Source organism: Chenopodium album, chromosome 6 (assembly GCF_948465745.1).
Source record: "Chenopodium album chromosome 6, dcCheAlbu1.1, whole genome shotgun sequence".
Lineage (NCBI taxonomy): Eukaryota > Viridiplantae > Streptophyta > Magnoliopsida > Caryophyllales > Amaranthaceae > Chenopodium > Chenopodium album.
Genome location: NC_137839.1, coordinates 36,759,923 through 36,786,432, shown reverse-complemented (window position 1 = coordinate 36,786,432; position 26,510 = coordinate 36,759,923). Strand labels below are relative to the sequence as shown.

Sequence of the window (26,510 nt, the reverse complement as noted above, 5' to 3'; positions counted from 1 at the left end):
AAAAGAGACGAAATGAATTTTTTTAAAGGACACAAAATAAATTATTTTGGGTTTAAAGGCATGAAAAGAGTAAAATAAGTTATTGTTTGGGGAAATCGGCTATGAATTTGATTGGTTTATAAAATGTATTGAATGGAAACATGGATTTAAACACTCCAAAGATTAAATACTCAACCCGACCAATAATAGTGGTGAAAGGTTGTTCATCATCGGGTTTGGTTTTAGGGCGAAATTTTTAGGTGTCTACATCTAAGTGCCTAGCACTAGGCTCCCAGGCTCGGTGTGCTAGGAACCAAGTTGCGGCTGCAATGCATGGCTGCTGCCCCTCAAAAGCCCCCTTGTTGTGCCAAGCACGTGGGAATGGTTGACAACATCGTTTGCGTGTTATGCTAGCCGCATCAGTGCCTCAAAGGTCGTGCCACGACAGTGTGGAGGTTGCAAGCCACTGTCGCACACTGCAACACATTGCACCAAGAACTGCACTAGCTCACGCACACACTTGCACCAGCCTAGCATCCTTCGGCAGCCACATGCAGGCTGTTCAAGCAGCCCAGCTGGCCAAGAGTATGGTCGGGGATATTATGCCTTGATTTACGTGCTTGTGCTTTCGAGTTTTTGTCCTAATTTGTTTGTGACATTAATTATGAATTCTAAGTTTATTTTAAAACTAGCCTTTGAATAAAATGAATATAAAACAAGTCCAACTTAAATAAATTCAATTTTAGCGCAAAAACAAAAATTGTTCTAGAATTATTCTTTAAATTATTTTCGGTTCAACTTCATGCTACAAAGTGGAAGGGCTATTCTCACAATTAATTAATTTTACTAAAAATAAATTATAAATTAGATTTGGCGAAATTAAAAGAGGTTGGAAAAATAATCACATTCATCCAATGAAAAATTTCCAACACTAACTTGTGTTAACTTGAAAAATTACATCATTCAATATGAAGTGTAATTAAATTTCAATCACAAGTTTGAAACTTTAAAATTTTAATCAACTTAAAAATGATTAAATAAAAAAAATTTTAACATGGAATTCAGAAACATAAAAGACAACCAAATCAAGCACATATTATAACTTTATCATCATGCTTAAAAGGGCTTATAAATGTAGTAGATTAATGATATAACCATACACATAATCTACTATTAGCATGCCATAAAAAATCAAGGTTTAAAGATTTAAAATTTTTGTCAAAAATAAAAAAAAACCCCTCATAAATCGCATTTCTCGATGGATTTTATCTTCTGGACAACCCTGGGAGCTTTAGTAAAAATTAGCATAAAAAGCGAGATTAAAACTAATTAAAACGAGCATCTAATCTAATTAGCAAGTAAAACCAGAAATTTAAATCCATTTAAAACACCTTAATTTATTATTAGTTCCAACAATTAAATGAGCGCGGCTCCGATACCGCTGTTAGGTTTTGTGATATCCGACATCACGCAGAACAAACCACTCCATAAATCCACACAAAAAATTAAAGTAACTAAGCATGCATATTGATTAACAAAGGGAGAGAAAGAGGAAAAAGGGACCATACCATTCACGCGTGCTTCACTCTTTCTTAGAGCTCATAAAGCATAAAGCCTCGCAAATGCACAAGCCTCCCATGATTCACACCCTCGAGACCCAACCCGAACATCCCCTACCCAAAAGGATGTGCATGGCACACTTGATCAACAAAGGTATGATCGGCCACATGCCTTGGGCCTCAAGGCTCGTCAAGTTGGCAACCTTGCCCTTGGCTGGGCCTGCTACCATGCCACAAGCCCATGCAAGCTAGCGAGCTGCTACTACGCCTACTCACGTGCTTGCTGGATAATGCTAGCATTGTTAGCTCACCCAGCAAGCTAAAATCGCACGGACCCAATGCTAGATACCTAACTCGGCCAACATGCCCAGCCACCGCACATGCATAGCTATTAGGCCTGCTGCCAAGGCTAGTCCACGGCTAGTAACCATGTTAGCTTTATAATAATTCCGAACCCTTTATTGGAATAATACACTCATCAGAAGAACACCTTTTCTTTTACAAAGGACACATGTCCTATCATGATTGCACCGCCAATTAGAGTACACCATGACACATATTCCCACCTTATAAATACCCCAATCAACTATGATGGGATGGGTAGATTGACGAGGGATAATCTAGGTTGTTGGATTCTAAAACTCCTTCAATTAAACTAAATTTATAACCAATCTTACTCTTATTATAGGGGAAAGTCCGAGTCGAACCTAAAGGAATTGAGGCAAGAGTTATAGTCAAAAGTCAAGCTATTCCGAAGATTTGAATAATTGGTTTCATAAAACATGAGCAAATTAAATAAACAAAACAAATTCTAAAAATTGAAATCAATATCAAGACACTAGGGAGTTAAGATCCACATGCATTCACAATAAACATGCTAATTTGATCGGAAGTTGATCAATTCAATAATGCGAGGGAAAATAGTAATTGCAATCAAAAGCACTTGAAAAGCTATTTCCTAGGTGTCAAACTAGAATTCTCTACGAACGAATATCAAAGGAACATAACAAATAAAGTATAATCAATAAAAGTAGCTTCCAAATCAATGTGTCGTATAAATGAAAACTACAATGCAATCTAGCTTGAAAATCAAGGTTATCTATTCCTTAAAAAATCAAACATGTGCACAATTTCTATCAACCAATTTAATCACAAAATCAGATAAATCAAAATCCCAAAATTATCAATAGTTTATCATTCATACATGATTTATCAAATCCCTAGAAAAGGATCTAATCATTACACATTGTAGAATTTTTTAAAAAAAAACTAAACATATCATCAAATTCAAAATTAACATTGTAATAAAATTATCAACAATCAAATCAAACAATCAACTAGAAACTCAATAAAATATCAAAAATCAAACACTAAAATTGTATTAAAGAGAAGGAAATTCTTACATAACATTGATAAAATTCAAAGAAAATGAAGATCAAATGTAGCAATCATCAATCACAAAGTTTCTCTCTCTAGAATCTGAAAACAAGAATTCCAAGCTTAAACTTTCTCTCTCTAAAAATCTATTCTCTCATAAAATTCTAATCCATTCTTATTATTCTCTCTCTAAAAATCCATATATAGTAAAACTAACAAAGGAGAAATTATTTAGACAACCAAAAAGAACCTATACATCCGCGCCCTTCCCTTGTGCGCTCGCGCCTGGGAGTAGGGCAGCTTTCCCTCGTGCGACCATTGAAGCTTCTAACTACTCCAGTTGAAGAACATTGGAGGTGGCGGGTTTTCAAATGCTCCTAAGGTGGATTTAACACCACTTAAGATGCCCACGAAGCATGAGATCACGACCTTGAAGACTTAGAGCTTGCACTCCTCAAATTTTGATCTTGAAAGGGATAGAATTGCTTGCATCTTAAGCTTCATATATCCCGAAAAAGAGGCATGGAGATCCTTGGACATCACCATCCTCTTGTAAACAAAGAAAAGCAAACAAATAAAAGGTAAAAAATGAAATAAACTAAGGAATGCAACAAAAACAAAAAAACAACTAAAGAAAGCACACACTAAAGAAATAGAAGACAAAACTAAAGAAAAGAGATAAAAGAGCTAAAAAAGCAGACGAAAATCATCCTAAAAGAGGCTAAATGAGTTCCATAAATGACACTCATCTTAGATGAAGACATATCTTTCTTTAGTATTGTAGACACCCAAATGTGTCTCCCTAAAACCAAACCCAGTGATGAATACTTTTCACGTCATTTAATTATCAAACGAAGTGAAAGTGTGCAAAGTCTAGTGATGAGGATGTTTTTATATTTCTGTTTTCAAAAGTAATTCTTTTCTTACCCTATTTATGAAAAAAATAGTCAGTCCAATTTGGTTAGGTCCATGATAAGAATCCAATAATAGTGTAGTTGGATTGGGATCGAAAAGAGCTTTCCAATGATATATTATGAGCCCAATTTCGATGATTATGAGGAAGTTATAGATTAAATTAAATTAGACCTAATGAGTTTAAATGTGGCCCAATTATCTAGAGGAGGGCCTATTAATTATTATTCCTAAAGTGGTTAGGATTTATTTTGATCTTCTAGGAATATATAGAAGGTTCTCTTTAACTCTAATGAGGTTAGGATTGATAATTACAATTTTAAAGGATGTTTTATTTTGAATCAAATATATTAAATCTGATTTTAAATTTGCTTGGACGCAGAATTACCTGTAACCGGCTTATAAGATAATTCTGCGTGTAAAAGAGCGTTGACTTTTAAAACAGCGCGAGACGACAGAGTCGTCGCCAAGTGCTGACTTTCGTCGCCTGACGCTGGCCTTCTTCGTCTGGCGCTGACTCCTGTCGTTGGCGATAGGAGGTATTTTATTCTGAATATGATTTTCTTTGATCCCGTGCTATTTTTTCTATAAATAGGGGTCGTGACTCCCCGTTTGTAATCATTCACAACAATCATTATCTCTTTCTCTCTCTCTAAAAGCTAGAAGCTTATTCTTTTTCTCTCTCTCTCTATTATTTTTCTAAACCTTCTCTTTTACAAAATTCATCATACATTAGTTCTAGACACACTTAGCCAAGTTCGAAATTACCTTCGCCTTATACGTGAAAGGTTTGATATTTTTGAGGGTTTGGTCCCAAATCTCTATTTCAATTATTTAATTTGATTGTTTGTTTATTATTTTCCTTGAAATTACTAACGTGTGCATTTAGTTATTAGAAAGATATACGAGGCATCGAAGTAAGTAATATAATTGTTTTATTGATCTTCTAATATAGATATCATGCTTAAATTATTTTGTTGATTCCTAGTATCATGTTAGGATGTTTTATTGGTTGCTAGTATCATGTTAGGATATTTTATTGCTTCATAATATCATTTTTAGGGTAATAACTAAGATGTCTAATATCAGGTATGTTTCTATGATTCTTCCTATTCTTTCCTTATATCATGTTATTATCATGCCTAGATCTTGTTATTAATATCATGCTCTATTGAAATTATGATTATGATGATGATGATTGTTGTGTCGAATTCATTGTTTACGTAAATTTGTTAATTTACGAATTATTTAATGTAATGTTTTCATTTACGAATTGTTTTCCGTAATTTGTTAATTTATGAATTATTTCATTTTATTTGTTAATATACGAATAATTTACATATAATTATTAATTATTATGATGCTGATATATTATTATTGTTATTGCTTGATCGGGCCTTTTTTGCATGATTAAAGGGAATTTGTACTTGTAATCACTAGTAGAAAATAAGAAATAAGCCCCAAATGGCAAGCGGTTTTAAAAATCCGCTTGCCATTTACCCAATTTTTTTTTTAAATGAACCTGTAATATTAAATGGCAAGCGGTTTTGGCGCGAACCGCTGGCCAATATATGTAATGACAAGATATTTGGGGTTGAACCGCTTGCCAATAAATCCCCATCTCACATTCTCACGGCCTCTCTCTCCTTTCTCCCCTTTCGCCCTTATTACCAGTTCTCTCTCTTTCTCATTCACTCCCTCACTTCTCTCTCCTCTCTCCCCTCCATTGTCAAGCATCTTCTCAACTCTCGTTTCTCCATCTCCTTCTTTTAGCTTTCTCTCTCATCTCTTTCTTTCATTTCTCACGCCAAGACCCTCATTGGTGCTTGTGGGTTTTCGAGCGAATTCCGGTGTGTGTTTCAAGTGAATTTAGGTGGGTTTTCGAGCCAATTCAAACCAATTCATGTGGGTTTAAATGGTGGTAGTCCGGTGGTGGTGTGTGTGGGTTTTTATGGTCAAATTCGACAATAAAAACTCTAAATCTAGAGTTTTATGGTCAAATTTAACCCGTAAAACCCAAATTTAAAGCCAATTTTGATTTTTTGGTGGTATTCAAGATATTTCCTTTTTTTTTATCTTTTATTTTGTTTTTTCAGTTTTTTTTTTATTGTGATGGTTGGTTGAATTGGTTTGTTTCAGGTTGATTTGTTGTTGGTGGGGGCCATGTTTGTCGGTGTTCTTGTGTTAGTGGGGGTCGTGGGTGGACGGGTGGTGGTGGGTGGTCGTGGCTGGTGGGTGGTCGTGTATTGGTGGGGGTCCTGGTGGGCGTTCTGGTATTAGTGGGTCGTGGTGGGCTGGTGGTGTTGGTGGTCGTGGCTGGTGGTACGAAGCAACATGACCTTGTTTGTTTTTTTTTTAATAATTTTAATATATTATTTGTATTAATTTTATTACTTGTATTATATTTTTTTTGATGTAAATGTAATATTACAACAAATAATTAATAAAAATATTCATGTTTTTATGTATGTTTGGTTTGTGTATCAATTTATGTGAAAAAATCCATTTTTTTTTATTTTTTTATTTTTATACTTATAATGAGCAGCGGTTTGGCGCCAAAACAACTGCCCTTTCTCTAGTAATGGCAAACAGTTCTGAACCACTTGCCATTTAAATGGCAAATGACAAGCCCCCTAAGCCCATGCGGTTCAAAACCGCTTGCCATTAGGGGGTTTGAACCGCATGCCATTACGTTTATTCTACTAGTGAATCTTGCTTAATAAGATAATTAATAATCTTTTTTAGGTTAATATGATTATAATTCAAGTGATCACCAATAATAGTTTTGTTTGTGCATTAATATTCAACCAACATAGATAAACAGATGTAGGATTAATCTATTGATAGTATGTTAGTCAGAAAGCGCACATAAATACAAGAGGAATAAAGTAGAGGATTATTTTTAGGGCAAGTTCAATCTCTTTTAGGTTGGATAGTTATGGTTCCAGACCTATTGGAGTAAACGGTCTCCTAGATAGTTAAGGGGTGTAACCTTCACCCTATGAACGGTGTACAAGTTCCTAAAACTTGTTGGCGACTCTTTTACTCTAGCTTCCTTCCCTTTTGACGCCACCATGCTTAAGTGTATGATCACAGTGGGGCTCAAGTGTAAGATGCTTGAAATATTCCCCACAAGTATTGTGTTGCTCCAATTACTTCTCTCTACATTTGACGAGGGAAAAACTAGGTCGTTGACTTATCCTACTGAAGCCTAAAAAATTTATAATCACTTAACAAACCTAACTACTAGTATAGAGGTAATTCAAAGATCGAACCACTAAGAACAGTTATATTTAAATGATCTCAATTATATGCCTAAGTTAGGTCGAAGTCTGAGGATAAAAGGTAAACACTAACCAAATACCAAAACAAAGAACCAAACAAATAAATCACTAGGGAATGGGGATCAACGAGTAATCGTTATAATTGTAGTAAATCGAGAACAACATGCAAATCAATTGTTACGAAGACTAATGATAAGAGCAATCAAAAGAGCTCGACAAGCTATCTCCTAGAGGTCTAACTAGCGCCAACTACGAGAGACACTAACTAAGAACGTCCCTAACCAAGCTCAATCGACAATTTCAAGTCCTTAATGGTCCGTATCATTAGAAACTACAATGCAATCTAGCATAATTCTCAAGGCCTATCGAATTACTCACATGCACAATTTCCATTAATCACTTTGATCTCAACAATCAATTAACATGATTCCCAAATTTAGCACAATGAATCAATTATACAAGTTTTACCCAATCCCTAGCCAAAAAACTACTCTAACATCATCATCTAATCAACTATCTACTAAGGAAATCAAGAATCAACAAAACATCAAGAAGAACTACACTAATCAAGCATCAAACGTCAAAATCAATCCAAACAAACATGAATATTAAACAAAGAAATGAAATGAGATAGAGTAAAAAATGCTCATTGATAAAAACGAAAATCTTCAACATAATTGTCACCATTGAAACTCCTCATTTTGTCTCTCTAAATCTAATCCTAAAGTAACCCTAAACTAGAGAGAGAAACTCTCAACTAAGCTAATATTATGATAAAATATTATCACTAATTGCTTCTTATTTCCCCAAAAATCGGATTACAAGTAGATATATATATTTATATAGAAGGCGCGAAGCAAAACCGAGAAAAAACAGGGACCCAAAGCGGCACGCCCGCACAGGATAGTGGCGCACCTGTGCGGCAGGGCTGCGCGCCCGCGTCCGTGGGTTGCGCGCCCGTGCTCCTCTTGGTTTCTTCGGTTCTTCTCGAGGCTTCACGCGTTCACTAATGAGCTTCGAATGGGCACACCGAATGATGATGATGGACACCAAGGAGGCAAATCCAAAAGAGCTTAACGGTGTTTTCAACACCACTTCTACATGAGAGCACGGCTTGAGAGTGCAGGAGCTAGAACTTGGAGAATCCGCTTCCTTGCCTCTTTAGCTTTCCTATTGCCATGTGCTTGCTCCAAAAGCATTTCCAGCTTAGTAAACAACAAATATCAAAACCCAAACCTCGTAACATGCCTACAACCACAAAAAGAGAACAAATACAGGAGAAAAGGATGAGAAAACCATCAAAATGCACAAACCACCAAATAAGAGAGAAAAGGTAAAGCAAAGAGCAAAAGCATGAAAATAAGTATTTATTAAGAAGGAAAGCTATGAAAAGCAGGTGAAAACAATGTAAATACTCATGAAATGGGTGCCATTTATGACACCCATCAACGTTCTCTCTTTACATTACTTCGTTATCCGGTCACTAACATAATTGTTGGAGGCGTAAATTCCGTCAAACGGAATCTTTGTTGTTTGGCAAGTGTCAAAGATCGTCCAGCTATATTCAGAGCCTGTATCTTGCGGGATTAAATAAAAAACCCCGAAACAAATAGTTATAATGTTTGTATTTTATTTGAGCTTATGTCGCGTTCGTAGTATATGATAGTTGTTTCACCAATAATAAATTATAAATGGCACAAGCTCAATAACGGGCACCAGTCATTGACAACCGTAAAGTGTTTCAAGAATTCTTAGTTTTCGTATTTGTAATTATTGTCCCTTGGCATGTCGGCACAAGTTTGATTACAAGTGTTACTCTACCACAACAGTGAAGAGTTTCATAAAAACTTTTTTTGGTGTATGTAATTTTTTTGACCTTGTGTTTGTTTATATTTATTGTACTTTGTAATTCATAACTCTTATTGTTTTTTCATATAAGGGTGAATTTGTATATAATGAATATTTATATGTATGGGCTTCAATAGCAATATAGGAAAATGTTTTTGCAATGCAAGAAAACGAAGATATATTGTGGTCTGAGATAGAATTTTGTGGTTCAATGTGATTTAGGCTAACGTTTTGACTAACTTAAATATTTGATTGAAATCTTTGCGAAGAAAAACCATACAAATAACGAGTCTTGAGAACAACTACCATTTAAAACTATTTTTTTTAAAAAAAATACAACAAAAACAAAAAAAGTTTTGTGTAACACTACCTAAAATCTCTGATTATAAGGCCTAAATCTCTTCATTTCAATCGATTCAGGGTGAGAAAAGAGAAAACTTATTTCGCGAACCAATTGATATAATATATATCTAATTCGCCTTGTACTTGACATAATTGTTAGGTTTTGATGAGTCCGACTCATCACGAAAAATAAAACCTGAGCGAATATCACACTCACAATTAATATAATCAAAAGACATAATTAACAAGAATTAAGGAAAGACGAAAATATGTTTGAAGCGTGCTTCGCTCGTTCACCAAGCTCTTACTTGAGAAAGCTTAAGTCTCACAACGGGCAAAAACCTCCTACGGTATCCACCCGCAGCATGACCCCGACTAGGTCTGTTACTTGGAGGTTAGCCAAGTCCGACAAAAACTACCCGAGTAATTATGAGTTTACAAGTTTATTTTCTCAAAGGAGATGCCTTTTCTAACTTTTACACAAATGAGTTTTCCCATACCTCAAGTTGGGTATTTATAGGGAAACACATGAGTGAAATCATCTCTCCCATCAATGTGGGAGAGTTAGTAAAATTATTATTCTCATTTTATTTTTAAATAAAAAACAAAAGAAAATAGCCACCAACTAATTAATCAACAAGTGGAACATTTAGAGGAGGGGTTAGGTAAGGACCACAACTAGGAGGGGGGGACCAAACTTTATCCCCAAGGCTTAAGGAAAAATAGGCCCTTTGCACTAATTTCCCCAATCAACTTGCGCTATGTGGCAGTCCAAGACGTGGCACCCAAGCTGCCTTGCTGGCGCATGGTGCTTGTTGTTTAGCCTACTGCCTTGGCCTAGAACTAGCATCGCTTGCTGTAGGCGTCGTTTAAAGTGCGCCTACGTTAAAGCATGTGGTGAATATGATTGGAACTCATAGGAAGTGGGAATTGACATATACGATTAGGAAAAAGGAAAGTAGGGAGCCGCCAACATGTTTTTAAGGAACTTGTAAACCGTTTACGGATCATAAAAGGCAACCACGATTAAGGGACAACAAAAGGCAACAACGATTGACCCGTGAAGGTTACCCCCCAATCATAATCCATGAGATTACTAACTCCATATGGTTTGGAACCACAAAAGCAGGATCGGGGATGATGGTACGAAGTGAGTCATGGACTTACATTCGCTCGTATTGGCCTCTACTCGATTCGTGTTGTGAAAAGTGATTCATGCGATCTACAAGGCATGCAAACAAAGATTAAATTTGCTCCAAACTATTATTAAGCTAAATTGGTTGAATATTAATGCTACCCATAATTCTAAAACATTAGTTATCACTTGATTAAACAAAAAGATTAAAAAGGAACCTAAACCGGTCTTCCAAATTATCTTATTAGGCGTGATTTTTAATTACTTATTCCTTTTAACATGCAATATGGTGAACAATAAATATATAATAGAACAAACATTAATATTGGAAGCAATTCAACAATAAATTGTTAATCAAATAAAAATTAATAATAAACCTAATCATGATACATCATGAATAAACTATTAGTAACTTCAATAAAAATATAAAACAAATGAAAATTTAATTAAATAAAAATTAGAGTTGATTTGGTCCAAACACTCAGTTAATTATACCTTTCACGCCTTGGTTTAAGTATAGAACTTTGGGTATTATATGAACTCCTTGGAGTTCTTAAGTAAGGAATGATGTATTTAGGAATATATGTTTTAAGGCTTAGAATATGAGAGAGAGACAGAAGAGAATGATTATTGGTGTAGAAGAGAGGAAGAGAGAAGGATTTGGCGATCAAGCTTGTTGATTATTGAAAAATGGGAGATATGACCTCTATTTATAAGGAAAAAGAAGAGTCAAATAATTAAGATAAGAATTCGAATTGGAATATACTCTTGCAATAGACACCAGTTTTTCCGGTTTGTGTTTTTATCATATCTTTTGATCCAGAAATTGGAACAAGATAAATAAAATGTCATTGGAAAGATGTTGAGGTCTAATTTCTAAACCAAATGGAATCAAATAAAAATCCTTTGTAGAGTAAAAGATATAGCCGAAATAGTGGGACGGTGTCAGTTTTGGATAGAGTTTGGTATTTCAATCATATCTTATTTGTTATAGCTCGGAATTGATGTTATAATATATCATTAGAAATATAATTTCAAGGGATATCCATCCATCTATGATTTGAAAAAAACTATAAGTCACGAAAATAATATCTGAATATTTTTTAACGTCTTTAAATTCAAATAGAAATAAGCCAGGACTTTTAAAAAAAAAGTTTTTATTCAATATCAAACTCTTTAATCTTATCCTTTAAAAAGAATAATAAAGATCTTTTAGAAACTTTTAAAAGCTTCCAATTAATCCTAATTGGTTTAGGAATGGGATTAAAGTTTTAGGACCCTCCACATGATCATTGGGTCGTAGGTAAGGTGGGCTTAGGTTCGGTTTGGGCTTAGTTTAATTTTTTAATAATAAGTTATTCATTATAACTCCAATTTGGGCTTATAATATATCGTTGGAAATCTCTTTTCAAGCCCCATCAACCTATTCAATCATTGGACCCAGATTATGGACCAAAATAAACTGGACTAAACGTTTTTATAAAAAGGGCACGAAATGAATGATTTTAAAGGACACGAAATGAATTATTTTGTGTTTAAAGGCACGAAAAGAGGAAAATAAATTATGGTTTGGGGAAACGGGCTAAGAATTGGGTTGGTTTATGAAATGGAAATATGGATTTAAGCACTCCAAGATTAAATCATTTGTGCTTTGATTTTTTTCCTTCTTCCTCTCTTAACTCAAACATAGCTCGACAAAAACCAAAAGCGCTTCTTTATGAGGAAAATAAATCATATTGCCTCCAATCCCCATTAATACATGTACCAAGGGGTCAAGTATCTACAAAGAAAAACCAAAATCGATAAGATTAAAATTATTAACCAAACCGACCAAATAGAAAAATAAAGAAGAAAGGATTCAAGAACTCGGGTTGCCTCCCGAGAAGCGCTTCTTTATGAGGTCACTAGCTTGACCATGAGAAAAATTCATCAAGGGTGAGGCTTAGGATCTAAAGGATCAAGAATTAGACATTCAATGAGACCAACTTCTTCCTTGCAAAAGTGGTGCTTCAAGCGATGACCATTGACCATAAACTTGTTACCATCCGCATCTAACTCAACAGAACCATAAGGAGTAGTTTTCAATACCACAAAAGGCCCCGACCACTTGGACTTGAGTTTACCCCGGAAACAAACGAAGCCTTGAGTTTAAAAGAAAAACCTTATCTCCAACCTTAAAGCTCTTGTTTTGTATATGTTGGTCATGCCACTTTTTGGTATTCTCCTAATACACTCTTGAGCTCTCATAAGCATCCTTTCTAAGCTTTAGCAATCTCTTCTCACCGGCCAAAGATAAATCCATATTGAGTTCCTTGATAGCCTACCAAGCCTTGTATTCTAACTCAACCGACAAGTGACAAGCCTACTTGTAGACCAACCTATAGGGGGTCGTGTCGATTGGAGTCTTGTATGCTGTCTTAACAACCTATAGTGTGTCATCGAGCTTGAGAGACCAATCTTTCCTTGATTTGTTCACCATCCTTTCAAGTAGATTCTTTATTTCTCGATTCGAGACCTCCACTAGTCCTTAAGTTTGAGGGTGGTAAGGTAGACCAACCTTGTGATGAACGCCATATCTCTTGAGAAGAGGTTCAAATTGCTCTTTGGCAAAATGGGAGCCTCCATCACTAATTAACACCCTTGGAACCCCAAATCTAGGAAAAATAATCTTCTTTAGAAGCTTAAGCACAACCTTGTGATCATGGGTAGGAGAGGGTATGGCTTCAATCCATTTGTCCCATAATCAACCGCTACCTTGAAATATAGACTTCCACAAGAAAAATAAAAGGACCCATAAAGTTGACCCCCCAAACATCAAAGGGATTAACTTCCAAGACACTTTGTTGAGACATTTCATCCCTTTTGGTTATGCCACCAATTCTTTGACACCTATCACATTGTGAAACAAACTTGTAAGCATCCTTATGCATTGCTAGCCACCACAATAGAGATTGAGAAATAAATGATTTTAAAGGACACGAAATGAATTATTTTGGGTTTAAAGGCACAAAAAGAGGAAAATAAGTTATGGTTTGGCGAAATGGGCTAGGAATTATGTTGGTTTATAAAATGGAAATATGGATTTAAGCACTCCAAGATTAAATACTAAACCCGACCAATAATGGTGGTGAAAGGTTGTTCATCATCGGGTTTATTTTTGGGGAGACATTCTTAGGTGTCTACACTTGCGCGGTAGCCTAGCAAGCTTGCTTGCTGCAGGGCGTGGCGCGCCATGCCGCATCTCTCCCACGCTGGCCCTGCGCGCCAGCACGCATGCGCTGCTAGCAGTGCTAGCGTGTTGCTAGTTAGCTAGCACTGCTAGCTTGATGTTGTTGTTGCTTGTGCATGTTAGCTATGCTTGTTAGCCATGTGCTAGCAGCAGTGCTAGAAATGGTGCGCTAGCATGCACCAGCTAGCCTTGGCTTAGCTTGGTTCGCATGCTTGCTACCTTGGCTATACCAAATTCCCTAGCACCTGGTTTTCTCGGGGCATTCCGATGCTAGGGTTATTTTGGTAAATTGTTGATTAACTAGTAATTTTACCGTCTTGTCTTTAATTAATTCGAATCGACTTACGACGCTCGGTTTCGATGCTCTAAGCTCAAATTCTAACGTCTAAATATTAATTACTCGAGCGACTCATTAATTTATTCTAAATTAATTCGTCGTGTTAGATCGTGAGTTGCTTGGGTGTGACCCGAAGGGTTTAGTCAAGATTAAGCTGTGAAATTAACTATACTTCAATATTATTGATCGGAAGCGGCCTCCACCTAGGCATCTCAATCACTAAACCTTACTGAATAATTAGCTTTTTAATAATTCTGAATCATCTACCGGAAAAATACACTTGTTCAAAGGACACCATTCCTATTAATCTCCCACTTATCCTACTAGACAAGTAGTGTGCTTTTAGTGTATAGCCTTTTTCCTATGTAACTTAATGTCTCTTCATGAACTTTAAGATAAGATTTATTCGTCATCCTTATTATTACATCCAGAAGTATCGATAATTGCAATTCCTAAATCAATTGGTCGTGTCATTAGCAATTACAATGCAATCTAGCATAATTCTCAAGGCCTAATCAAATTACACACATGCAAACCTTCATTAATCATTTAGCTTTAATATCAACAATCAATCAACAAAATTCCCAAATTAATCAAAATCAATCATCATACAAGTTTAACCTAATTCCTAGCCAAAAAAACTACTCAAGAATCATCATCTATCAACAAACAACTAAAGAAATCAAGAATCAACAAAATATCAAGAACAATTACAATCATCAAGAATCAAACATCAAAATCAAACCAAACAAACATGAAATTAAACAAAGCAATAAAGAGGAGAGAGAGTGAGAAATCCTCACTGGTTGATAATGGAGATCTTTAATATAATTGTCATCTTGAATATTCAATCTCTCAAATAACCATTGAAATCCCTCACTTTCTCTCTCTAAAACTACTCCTAAACTAACCCTAGAACTAGAGAGAGAAGCTCTTAATCTAAGCTAAAATATAAGATCTAAAATTGGATTCTTATATTCTCTAAAAAATTATTCTCCTAATTCTACCCTAAAATGGGTATATATAATTACAAGGTTAAAATAAAATAAAAGAGAAAAGGGAAAATAAAATAAAAGGAAAATGAAAATAAAATAAAATAAGAAAACAGAAAGAAAGTAAAAAGAAAATAAAATAAAGGAAAATAAAAATGAAAATTTTAAGAATCGAAGTAGTGACTTTCGATTTCGGTTGCTCTTATAAAGGGAAATTATCCCCTGTTTCGCTCCATCACAATAATTGTTTTCGGTAAAATTACCCTGTCCACGTGGACCAATCAGAGAGGGCCATGTGTCAAGCCTTGGCAAGTCCATTTGGGCCAATTGTCAGCTGACACGTGTCAGCCTCAAACGCTTTTCGGAATTGCAGCCTTCAAGGATAAATTTCCAAGAACACCGTAAAACGGCACAACCCACCAAATCTAGGTCAAATGACCTAGAAGGGGCACATTCTTCAATGACCTTATAAATAGGGAGATATTCCCCAAATTTTAAGGACACTTTCAATCATTTATTACACCTTCCCTACATTCTCTTACATCAAAGAAACACATGATCTTAGAATCCGATAAGATCTCATTTCATTTTCCGTAACTTCTCCTACTAACATTCAAGTACTAACTTGATCGTCGGAGGCGAAGCTCCAAACATCCACAGGCGTGGGTGGCATTTCCGCGGGTGCGGGCTACAGTACCTGCAGGCGCGGGTTTTGCCCAAAATGCCCGCGGAGTTAGTTATTGGTTCCTTACCCATTTCTACCCGCCCGCGGGGTTTTCTTGGAGAGGGCGCGGCCGATCAGTTTTTGTTTCTTCTTTGTCTATAAATACTCTTGTAATTCCTTTTGAAGGCAAAAACTTTTAAATAATATTTCATTTTCTTAGTCTTTAGAGAGAGAAAATAGATAGAAGTTATAGAGAGAGTAGAGATTGTAATAATCATTAGATTTGATTTGTAATTTAACATTGTTTTTTCAATCAAGTTTGGAGTTCTTCTTCATATCAATCAAAGTTTGTGAGATTTATTTCCTTAGAATTTACTTCAATTGCAATTTACTTTTATGCTTGAATGTTTGGTTTGGATTTTGATTTAGTTTTGAGAATTTTTTGATTGATTGTATTTCCTTTGTATTTAACTTGAGATGAATATGTTTGTGATTGAATTTGTTTTGGCTTTAACTTCCACCATGATTAGTGAGTAGATTAGTTGCTAGGGAGAAGGGGAAGCATGCTTGATTGATGATTTTTTCTAGTTGATGATCCTTGATTGATTGAATTGTTGCAATTAAATTGGTTGACATAGTTGTGCATGTGATTAATTAGACTAGGAGTGATCAACCTATAACATTAATCTAGATTGCATTGCAAATTTCAATGACACGACAACTGATTTGGGAATTGCTCTAATTGATTGAATTTTATTGTGATTCTCCTTGTTAACCATTCATAGTGAACCCTAGTTAGGTTTATAGGAGATAACCTTTTAATTCCTTTGATTGCGACTAATGTTTGTCCCTTGCAATGTTTGAATCAATTGGGTGATCTATCAATTAGCATGATTATTGAGCTTTTATGTGGAACCTATATCCCTAGTGTTTAGCAATTTGATTAAATTCTTTGAATTGTCTTGATTCTTGTTATCTTAGTTACAAAACTCAACCATTGATAATTCTTCGATTTAGCTTAACATTAGACTATAACATAGCTTCAATTCATTCCTTTGGGTTTGACCCTTAGCTAGCCTCTATACTCGTATAAGGTTTGTTAAGCGTTTACAAATTTAGTTTAACCAAGGGAGAATTTAATGACGACCTAGTTCTAACCCTTGTCAAAATGGTGTCGTTGCCGGGGAATGACATTGGTGCTTTGTTATAGTTGTCGAGTCTATTTCATTCTATAAAAAACAAAAAAGATTTTCATCTTTAAGGCTACACTTGTAGCCGTGCTACTAACCATTTCCTTTGAGTTGTATGCATAGAGCACGTGGTCATTCACTTGTGCCATTTGATCCGGAGATTGAGAGGAATATTACAAGACTAAGGGTTGCTAGGCGATCTTTTAGCTCTAGCATTTCAATTGAGGAAGAACCGCAACAAGAGGAACAAGCAAGAATGGGAAAGAATCCGAGAGTGGCATTGAAAGAATTAGGGATTCTCGGTGCATATAGATTTGAGAGTGGAATTGCTCCACCTACAACATCGGCAAATGATTTTGAAATTAGGCCAGCTATGATCACTTTGATAGAGAGGCGACAATTTAGTGGAGCCAAGCATGAGATCTCTCTAAATCATCTCAAGGAGTTTGAAAAATATTGTAATACTATCAAGGTGAACGGAGTTTCCCAAGAATTCATCCGCCTCAAGCTCTTTCCTTTTTCTCTCATTGGGCGTGCTTTGGAATAGCTAGAGAAGGAGGTTAAGCCGAATTCTCTAACTACATGGGACGAGGTTACAAAGGAATTTCTAACCCGTTTCTATCCACAAAATAAAACGGCGGAGGCAAGATCTTTGATTCAAGGCTTCAAACAAAAGCCAAGTGAAAGCCTCTATGAAGCGTGGGAGAGATATAAGGAGAATCAAAGGGAGTGTCCTCACAATGGAATTCCAACCTATCAAATTATTCAGATTTTCTATGGAGGCCTAATTCCTTAAATCAAGTCATGCCTAGATGGAGGAGCCGGAGGTCCCATCATGAATAGGACGGAAGAAGAAGTGGTGGACATCATTGAGTATGTTGTGAGGTACTATAGAGATTGGTAAGATGGTGAGAGAGAATCAACAAGCAAGAGTAGCGCTTCGGTGTACTCGGTTGATCATTTAAATGCAATCAAGAATCTCTCCTCACAACTGGCAAACTTAGGGAAGGAAGTGAGTGTAATCAAGGAAAAATTAGAGAGTTCTTCTTCCAAAGTTCTAAGTCTTCCCTCCCAATTTAAGAGGAGAGGTTCTCCTTCTAACTCTCATCCCCCTCCTTCTTCTAGTAACATGTCTAGTGGTTGTTTGTTTTGTGATGTGTGTGGTGTATATGACCATGATTCTAGTAATTACCCTCATGCTTTTCTGGAGAGTAATGATGATTTTGACAATAATGAGAATGAACATGTGAACTATGTGTCAAACATTAATAATGTGCAAAGGTTTGATAACCAAAGGGGTCAATAGAATAGGAATTACAAAAACCATGGTAATTTTGACAATTATAACCAAGGTGGTGGTTATAGGAACTAAGGGAACCAAGGTTCTCGAGGTAACTATAACAATCAAGGTTATAGTGGCCAAAATCAAAACCAAAAATATGGTAATGAAAACCAAGGTTATGGAAATCATAATCAAGGTGGTGGTAACCATAATCAAGGTTATGGTCAAAATCAAAATAGGGGTAATTGGAACAATCAAGGGAGAGGCAATTTTCAAAATAATGCTCAAAGAGGCCCTCCACCCGAATTTGCTCCAAAGACTCAAGTTGATAATTCTTATTCACAATCCTCTTCTTCTAGGACTTATTTGGAGGAAATCATTGAATATCAAACAAAGTTGTTGAGCACTTACATGGTCGTAAGTGATAAGAAATTCAATGAGGTGATGACTCATAATAAGATGCTAGAAAACCAAATTTCTCAACTTGCCAATGCTTTGAAAGACCATGCTAGTCCTTCTTATTTACCTTCCCAAGGCTTAGATCCCAAGAGACCCGTGAATTTTATTGTTACAAGAAGTGGTAAGGTTCTTGAGGAGAGTTTGCGTAGGAGGCGTGGAACTAAGGAGGTCCCCAAAGTGGTCTTTGTAGAGGATGAGAGAAATGGTGCATCTTTGAGTGATGTTGTGATTGAGACACCTAGAGAGATGAGAGTGGAGAAAGAGATTGTGAAACCCAAGCTTCCATATCCACAAAAATTCATGAGGCACAAGTTCATCTTTCTCTACCTTTTACTAAAGTTGTTACCCAAATGCCCAACTATAAAAAATTCCTCAAAGACATTTTTAGTGGTAGGACGTCTTGTGATGTGGTGGAGACGGTCAACTTGACCAAGAATTGTAGTGAAATTATAATGAACAAGATGCCACCAAGTTGAAAGATCCCGGAAACTTCTCTATCCCATGTGCCATTAACAAGATGCAAATTGATAATGCCTTATGTGACTTAGGAGCTAGTGTTAGCTTAATGCCATATTCGGTTTATCAAAGACTTGAGTTAGGGGAACTTATGCCTTCCAAAATCACTTTGCAATTGGCCGATAGGTCAATTAAGATTCTTAAGGGGAAGGTTGAGGATGTTCCTTTGAGAGTAGGGAAGTTTGTGATTCCGGTAGATTATGTGGTTCTTGAAATGGATGAAGATGCTACCATTCCCATAATTCTTGGTAGATATTTTCTTGCTACCTCAGGTGCTATGATTGATGTTAAGAGTGCGAAAATTTCACTCAAGGTAGGAGAAGAGGTCATTGAATTTGACTTGAATGAAAGCATGAAGTATCCATGTTCTTCTTTAGAAAATTGCATGTTGGTTGATTCTCTTGATCTTGTTGTATCTTCCATGCATAAGCACTTGCTCACTTCTAACGATCCTTTTGAGAATGTCTTGATGAACAAGGATAATATAGGTGATCCTATAAAGGAAGAGGCAATATATATGAGAATTTGCTAAATGGAAGCATTGAGGAAGTGGGTGAGCATATGTGCATGAATATCTCAAGCCAAGAAGCTTTGCAAGTTGCCACTTCAAAGGAAGGTAAAGGTGTACCAATGGTTGAGATCAAACCTTTTCCATCACACCTTAGGTATGAATTTTTGGGACCCAACTCTACTTTCCTCGTGATTGTTAGCTTTTCTTTGAGTGAGCACCAAGCTCAAAAGTTATGTGATGTTTTTAAAAAGCATCAAGGTCCTTTGGGATATACCATTGATGACCTCAACAGTATAAGCCCCGCTATGTGTACACATCACATAACTCTTGAGGAGGGTAATCTACCATCCATTGAGAGGCAACGAAAGCTACATCCTTAAATGGGAGAGGTAGTGAAGAAGGAGATCACCAAACTTTGAGATGCGGGAATTATATTTCCCATTTCTAATTCTAGGTGGGTTTCTCCCGTTCACGTTGTCCTAAAGAAGGGAGGTATGACCGTCGTTGAGAATGAGAAAGGTGAGCTCATTCCAACGAGGACGGTCACGGGTTAGAGGATGTGTATGGACTATAGACGTCTAAACACATCCACAAAGAAAGATAATTTCCCCCTTATTTTCATTGATCAAATGCTTGAAAGACTAACAAGGCACAAGCTAAGTACTATTTTTTTCTTGATGGTTATTCGGGATTTTTCCAAATTCCTATTAATCCCGATGACCAAGAGAAAACTACTTTTACTTGTCCCTATGGTACCTTTGTCTATAGGAGAATTCCATTCGGCCTTTGCAACGCTCCCGCCACTTTCAAACGGTGTATGATGAGTATCGTTGGAGACATGTTGGAAGAGGAAATGGAGGTGTTTATGGATGAATTTTCTGTAGGTGGGGTTTCCTTTTAGGCCTGCCTTGAAATATTGAAAAGTGTTTGGAAAGATGTGAAAATGTGAACTTGGTGTTGAATTGTGAAAAATGCCATTTCATGGTTGAAGAAGGAATAGTTCTCGGGCATGAAATTTCTCACAAAAGCATAGAGGTGGACAAGGCAAAGATTGAGGTTATTGAAAAGTTGCCACCTCCGGTCATTGTGAAGGGTGTGAGGTCATTTTTGGGCCATGTCGGGTTCTATAGAAGATTTATCAAAGACTTTTCCCTCATTGCAAAGCCCCTCAATGATCTTCTTCAAAAAGATGCCTAGTTTGTATTTGATGATAAGTGTTTGGAGGCATTCAATAAGTTGAAGAAAGCTCTAATCTCTACTCCTATTGTTCAAGCTCCAAGATGAGATTTGCCATTTGAGTTGATCTGAGATGCAAATGATTTGGCAATAGGAGGTGTCTTGGGTCAAAGAGTTGACAAGAAGCTTCATGTGATCTATTATATATCCAAGACTCTTAATGGAGCTCAACGGAATTACACTACAACGGAGAAGGAATTCTGGGCTATAATTCATGCATTTGAGAAGTTCCGTTGTTATCTATCGGGTTCCAAAACCATAGTCTTCACGGATCATGCGGCTCTCAAATATCTTTTTGCCAAGAAAGAATCCAAGCCAAGGTTGATCCGGTGGGTTCTTGAGCTCCAAACCTTTGACTTTGAGATTAGGGATAAAAGAGGAGCGGAGAATATTGTGGCGGACCATCTTTCTCATCTAAATGTTTCTCAAATTCATGATGATTGTTCTCCAATTGAGGATAAGATGCTTGATGATTTCCTATATGCTATTGAAGCAAAGGAGCTCCCATGGTTTGCCGATTTGGTGAATTTCCTTGTATGTGGAGAGTTTCCTCCTTCATTTTCTAAGAATCAAAGAAAGAATCTCAAGAAAGAGGCAAGGCATTATTCTTGGGATGATCCCATCTTATACAAGCGAGTGTTTGATGGCTTACTTAGACGATGTGTGCCAAATGAAGAGGTGCCTAATGTTTTGAAAATGTGCCATTCGGATCCAATCGGGGGCCACATGGGTGTGTCAAAGACCTCCACTTAGGCCCTTCAATGCGGTTTGTGGTGGCCACATCTCTTTAGGGACTCATGGGGCTTTGTAAAGACATGTGATCAGTGTCAAAGAGTTGGAAACATCTCCAAGAGACACGAAATTCCTCAACAACCCATACTCGAGTTAGAGGTATTTGATGTATGGGGTATTGACTTTATGGGGCCATTTCCTTCATCTTTCAAAAATCAATTTATCCTTGTGTCGGTCGACTACGTGTCTAAGTGGGTCGAGGCCATTGCCTCCCCGACTAATGACCACAAGGTTGTTATGAAGTTGTCTAAGAAAATAATCTTTCCAAGATTTGGGGTGCCAAAGGCGGTGATAAGCGACAACGGTTCTCTTTTATTTACCACACCTTTCAAAACATGTTTAGGAAGCATGGAGTCCATAAAAGATTTGGCCTCCCACATCATCCCCAATCGAGCGGTCAAGTGGAAGTCTCTAATCGTCAAGTCAAACTCATCTTTGAAAAGATGGTTGCGAGAAATCAAAAAGATTGGTCGGAGAAATTGGATGATGCTCTTTGGGCCTATCGAACGGCTTTCAAGACCCCCATAGGTACCACTCCATACCGCCTAGTATATGACAAGTCATGCCAACTCCCGGTTGAAATTGAACACCGTGATTTGTGGGCAATTAAGAAGATAAATTTTTACTTGGCAAGTGCGGGGGAGAAAAGGTAGTTGGACCTTCATGAGCTAGAGGAGCTTCGGCTTGATGCTTATGATTATGCTACTGTGGACAAGGATCATTCTAAGGAAACACATGACAAACTTATTGAGAAGAAAGATTTTTGTGTTGGTTATAAAGTTCTTCTTTACAATTCAAAAATGAAGTTGTTTCCCGCAAAGCTTATGTCAAGATGGAGCGGTCCCTATTTGGTCAAGAGTTTCTTTCCAAGTGGTGTTGTAAAGGTTTCGATTATGGATTCTCTTCTTCGTTTAAAGTTAATGTCCATCGCCTCAAGAAGTATTTTGACGGTGATTTTGTCGGCCTTGCTCACTCTTTGCTTCTCTGACAACCACCTTGAGTGGATGGTAATCGTCAAGCTAACGTTGTTAAACAAAAGCGCTTACGGGAGGCAACCCGGATTCTAAACCTCTCTTCTCATTTCTTTTCTTTCTTTTATTTTTGTTGATTATTATTTGTTTTTACTATTTTTCTTGTTTTCTTTTGTTTTTTAGGTTGTTTTCCATCATCAACTATGGATATTGGGTAAATGATGAGAAGAGTGCAAGAAGAAGAGTATTTGATGCAGGGGAGAGGGAACCCCGCGGGCATGGAGAGGCCGCAGGTGTTCTAAGGTTTAAAATGTCAATTTTTAAAAATTTTGACCAGGAACTCTCCGCGGTTACCCCGCGGGCTGAGGGGAGCGGCCGCAGGTCATTCAGAGAGGGCGCGACTCCTCGTTGAAGCAAAAATTGGAGAAAAATTTCAGTTTGCAGCCGCGGTCTCCCCGCGGGTGCGGCCATGATGGAGCGGGCGCATCGAATTTGGAGAGCCAGTGGACCCTTTATTCAGGTAAAATTTATAAAACTTTCCTGGAACTTGCCGCGGGCTATCCGCGGGCTCCTCGCGGGCGCGACGATGTTGTGCGCGGGCGCGACGAGCTGGGTTTATTTCACTAGACCGATTTCTTTTTCTCTCTCCTCTCTTATTTTCACCTTCACACATCTTTTACACTCTTTCTCTCTCATCTTTCCTATCAAACCCTAACCCCCAATTCATAATTTTTACACCAAATTGCTTGATTTCACTTAAATTTTCACCTTAATCTCTTACATTTCTCCATTGTCATCAAGTTTGGAGCATTTTTCTCGTGATTTTTTGAAAAAATTTGGGTTTTTGAAGCATTTTCAAGCTTGCCTGGTGCTAAGTCCGTTTTTGGTGTTCCAGTGCTTCGTTGTGTCTACAACTTTGGTATAATCCTAATCCTTGCTCTATTTTTGTTGATTTTTATTGTTTTTATGCATTGATTTTGGTATACCTTGGTTTAGAATGCATATGATGATTATGGATATTTTTTTGTTGATCTTATAATTGTTTTGAGTGGTTTGGATTTCCGTTTGACATTGATTGTTAATTGTGTTGGTTGTTGTTTGTATTTTGGTTGTTTTGTTGTTTGAACCAGGTACCTTGTAGTATTGGGGGTGTTGTGTAGTTGTGTGGAGTATTGGTTGTGAAATTGGTGTTAAGAAGTGTTGGTGTGATTTCCATTGAGCTTTTTAATGTTTTCGATTTGGTAATCATGGATTTGTTGAGAAAAGCCAAAAGTAGCAAGAAACGTTCCCATAATCACCCAGCCAATATTCTCATGGCCAATCTTGTCAAAGCCAACCTCCTAATTCTAATCCTCAAGATACTAACCCACCTCCACCTCTTCCACCTTTCAAGTTCTACAATCGGTCTAAACAAGCTCCCTTATATAATAAAATGAAATCTTGAAAGTTTAGACCGACTCGGAATTACTATCGTGATGACATGGTGAAGTTAGGAATTCAATCCGACCTTGACATCCTCCTCCACAACCTCCGTTTGACTGAGTTTGTTCGAATTGCTCCTATAACATACTTGGAACCCACCATCGAATTTTTCTCAACATTTGAATTTAATCGGGTGGGGGATTAAGATTATCTCATTTCATTCCAGCTGTTCAATGTCAAACACACTTTAAACCTCTTTGAATTCAATGAAGTTGTCGGGTTCAACCCTCATGCAGAATTTCATGAGCCACTCCTTTTAAACCCGACCACTTACAATGAGGTTGCTTGGTGGCGAACCATTGCTCATAAAAGAACCTTTGATTCCAAGAACTCAATTGCTAGTGAAATAATTCATCCGACCCTTAGGATTCTTCATAGGGTCCTTGGTTATGCCGTAGTCAACAAGCAAGATCTTGGTAAGCTTTTAAGAGAAGATATCATGGTTCTTTGGATGGCCACCAAATCGGATCTTGGGCCACGGGTTAATTTTGGATACATTTTCATGGAGTGTTGCTGGCAGATTATTGGCGGGGTTTAAATCGATGAAATTCATTGTGGATGGATGGTGACGAGGTTGATAAATCATTTCATCAAGCAAGACGGGTTCTTGAAGTCTTGCACTCCGGTTGGAGGAAATGAGGACACGTTAGTAAATTTGAAGCAACTTGGCACCCTTTGCTTCATTAATAGTACAAGGAATGCTGATATTTTCTCCTGGCTAGCGAGAAATGAGCACCATTGCTTGCTCCCAAACTCGGAAGCCTTTTCTATTAACCGGAAGGCTAGGAAAGTTTGGATTATTCATAAGGATGATGGGCAAGTAGTGATGGATATGGAGGTGTAGACACCTAAAAATGTCTCCCCAAAACCGAACCCGATGATGAACACCTTTCACCTCCGTTATTGGTCGGGTTGAGTATTTAATCTTTGGAGTGCTTCAATCCATGTTCTTTCCAATACATTTCATAAACCAATCCATTTCCTAGGTCATTTCCCTAAACCATAACTTGTTATCCACTTTTCGCGTTCACATCACAAAATCGAGAGTAACTGATTTTATGGCTATATAATTTTGATCCAATCATTATTTGGTTGGATAGGTCTTGAAATAATCTTTCCAACCATAAATCATAAGCCCAATTCCGAGCTATAATAAAAAAAGATATGAGCAAAAACACTAAACTCGGTCCAAAACCAACACCCTTCCACTAAAGCGTAAATATCTTAAAATCCACAAATTATTTTGACCTGATTTGAATTGGGTTGGAAATTATACTTGATAAGCTTTCGAATGATATATTATATGCCTTATTCCGAGTTACGGATCAAAAGTTATGATGATTTTAAAAAAGGGTAAAAAAACAGGAATCACCGCACACAGTGCAAAAGCACCGTGTCACGGGAGTGTGCCCCGTCTGACGGTGCCTTCCCCCGTCCGACGCTGCCTGGTGCTGTGACACGGTACTATACATATTGTCACGGTGCTTTTTCCGTGTAATTTTCGCGTTTTCCCATACCGTGACACGGTACACTATAACGTGTCACATAATGTTTTTCGTGTCTTTTCCGCGTAAACCATTCATGCGTTTTCACTTCCCGTATTTCTACTCCAGTTGTCCACCGCGTCATGGGATTTTCCCCCGTCTGGTTGTGTCATTCCCCGTCTGACGGTGCCTGACACCGTGTCACGGTGTTTTCTGCAGTGTCGCAGTCTTATTTTTTAGGGTTTTTATCTTTTTAGGGTTCCGTGTGTTCCCTCTACTCATTTTCCCTATAAATAAGAACCCCCTTTCTGCAGTTCGGGGCATCAAATGATTCTCTCTTCCTCTCTTTTACACCAAAAATCATTCTCTTCTGTCTCTCTCTCTCATATTCTAAGCCTTAAACCTATATTCCTAAAATTTCCCTTAAGCATTCCAAGGAGTCTATACTAAACCCGAGGTTCCGTCCTTAAACCAAGGCGTAAAAGGTATAATTAACTGAGGGTATGGACCTAATCAACCCTACATTTATTTACTTTAATTTCCATTTGATTTATATTTTTTATTGAAGTTACTAACTATTTATTCATAATGTAGCAATTTAAAGGAACGTGCGTAATGTGAGTAATTAATTAATTTAATTACTTACTTTATTTTTATATTGCTAGTATCATTATTAGGTTAATTTATTATTCGATTTGACTAACGTTATTATTGTTGAATTGCTTCCAATATTAATGTTTATTCTACTATATTTATTATGATCACCATATTGCATATTTATAGGGAAATATAATTGAAAATTACGCCTAATAAGATAATTTGGACAACTGGTTTAGGTTCCTTTTTAATCTTGTTATTAATTCAAGTGATCACAATATTTTAGAATTATGTGTTGCATTAATATTCAACCAATTTAGCATAATAATAGT

General features: G+C 36.9%; 1 non-coding gene across 1 annotated transcript; it reads right to left on the bottom strand.

The window, feature by feature from the left end:
• Nucleotides 1-17,489: 17,489 nt before the first annotated feature.
• Nucleotides 17,490-17,595, bottom strand: LOC145637532 (small nucleolar RNA R71). Its single transcript, XR_014114306.1, has one exon. It is a non-coding gene; the product is annotated as a small nucleolar RNA R71 (small nucleolar RNA).
• Between the last annotated feature and the right edge of the window lie 8,915 nt (nucleotides 17,596-26,510).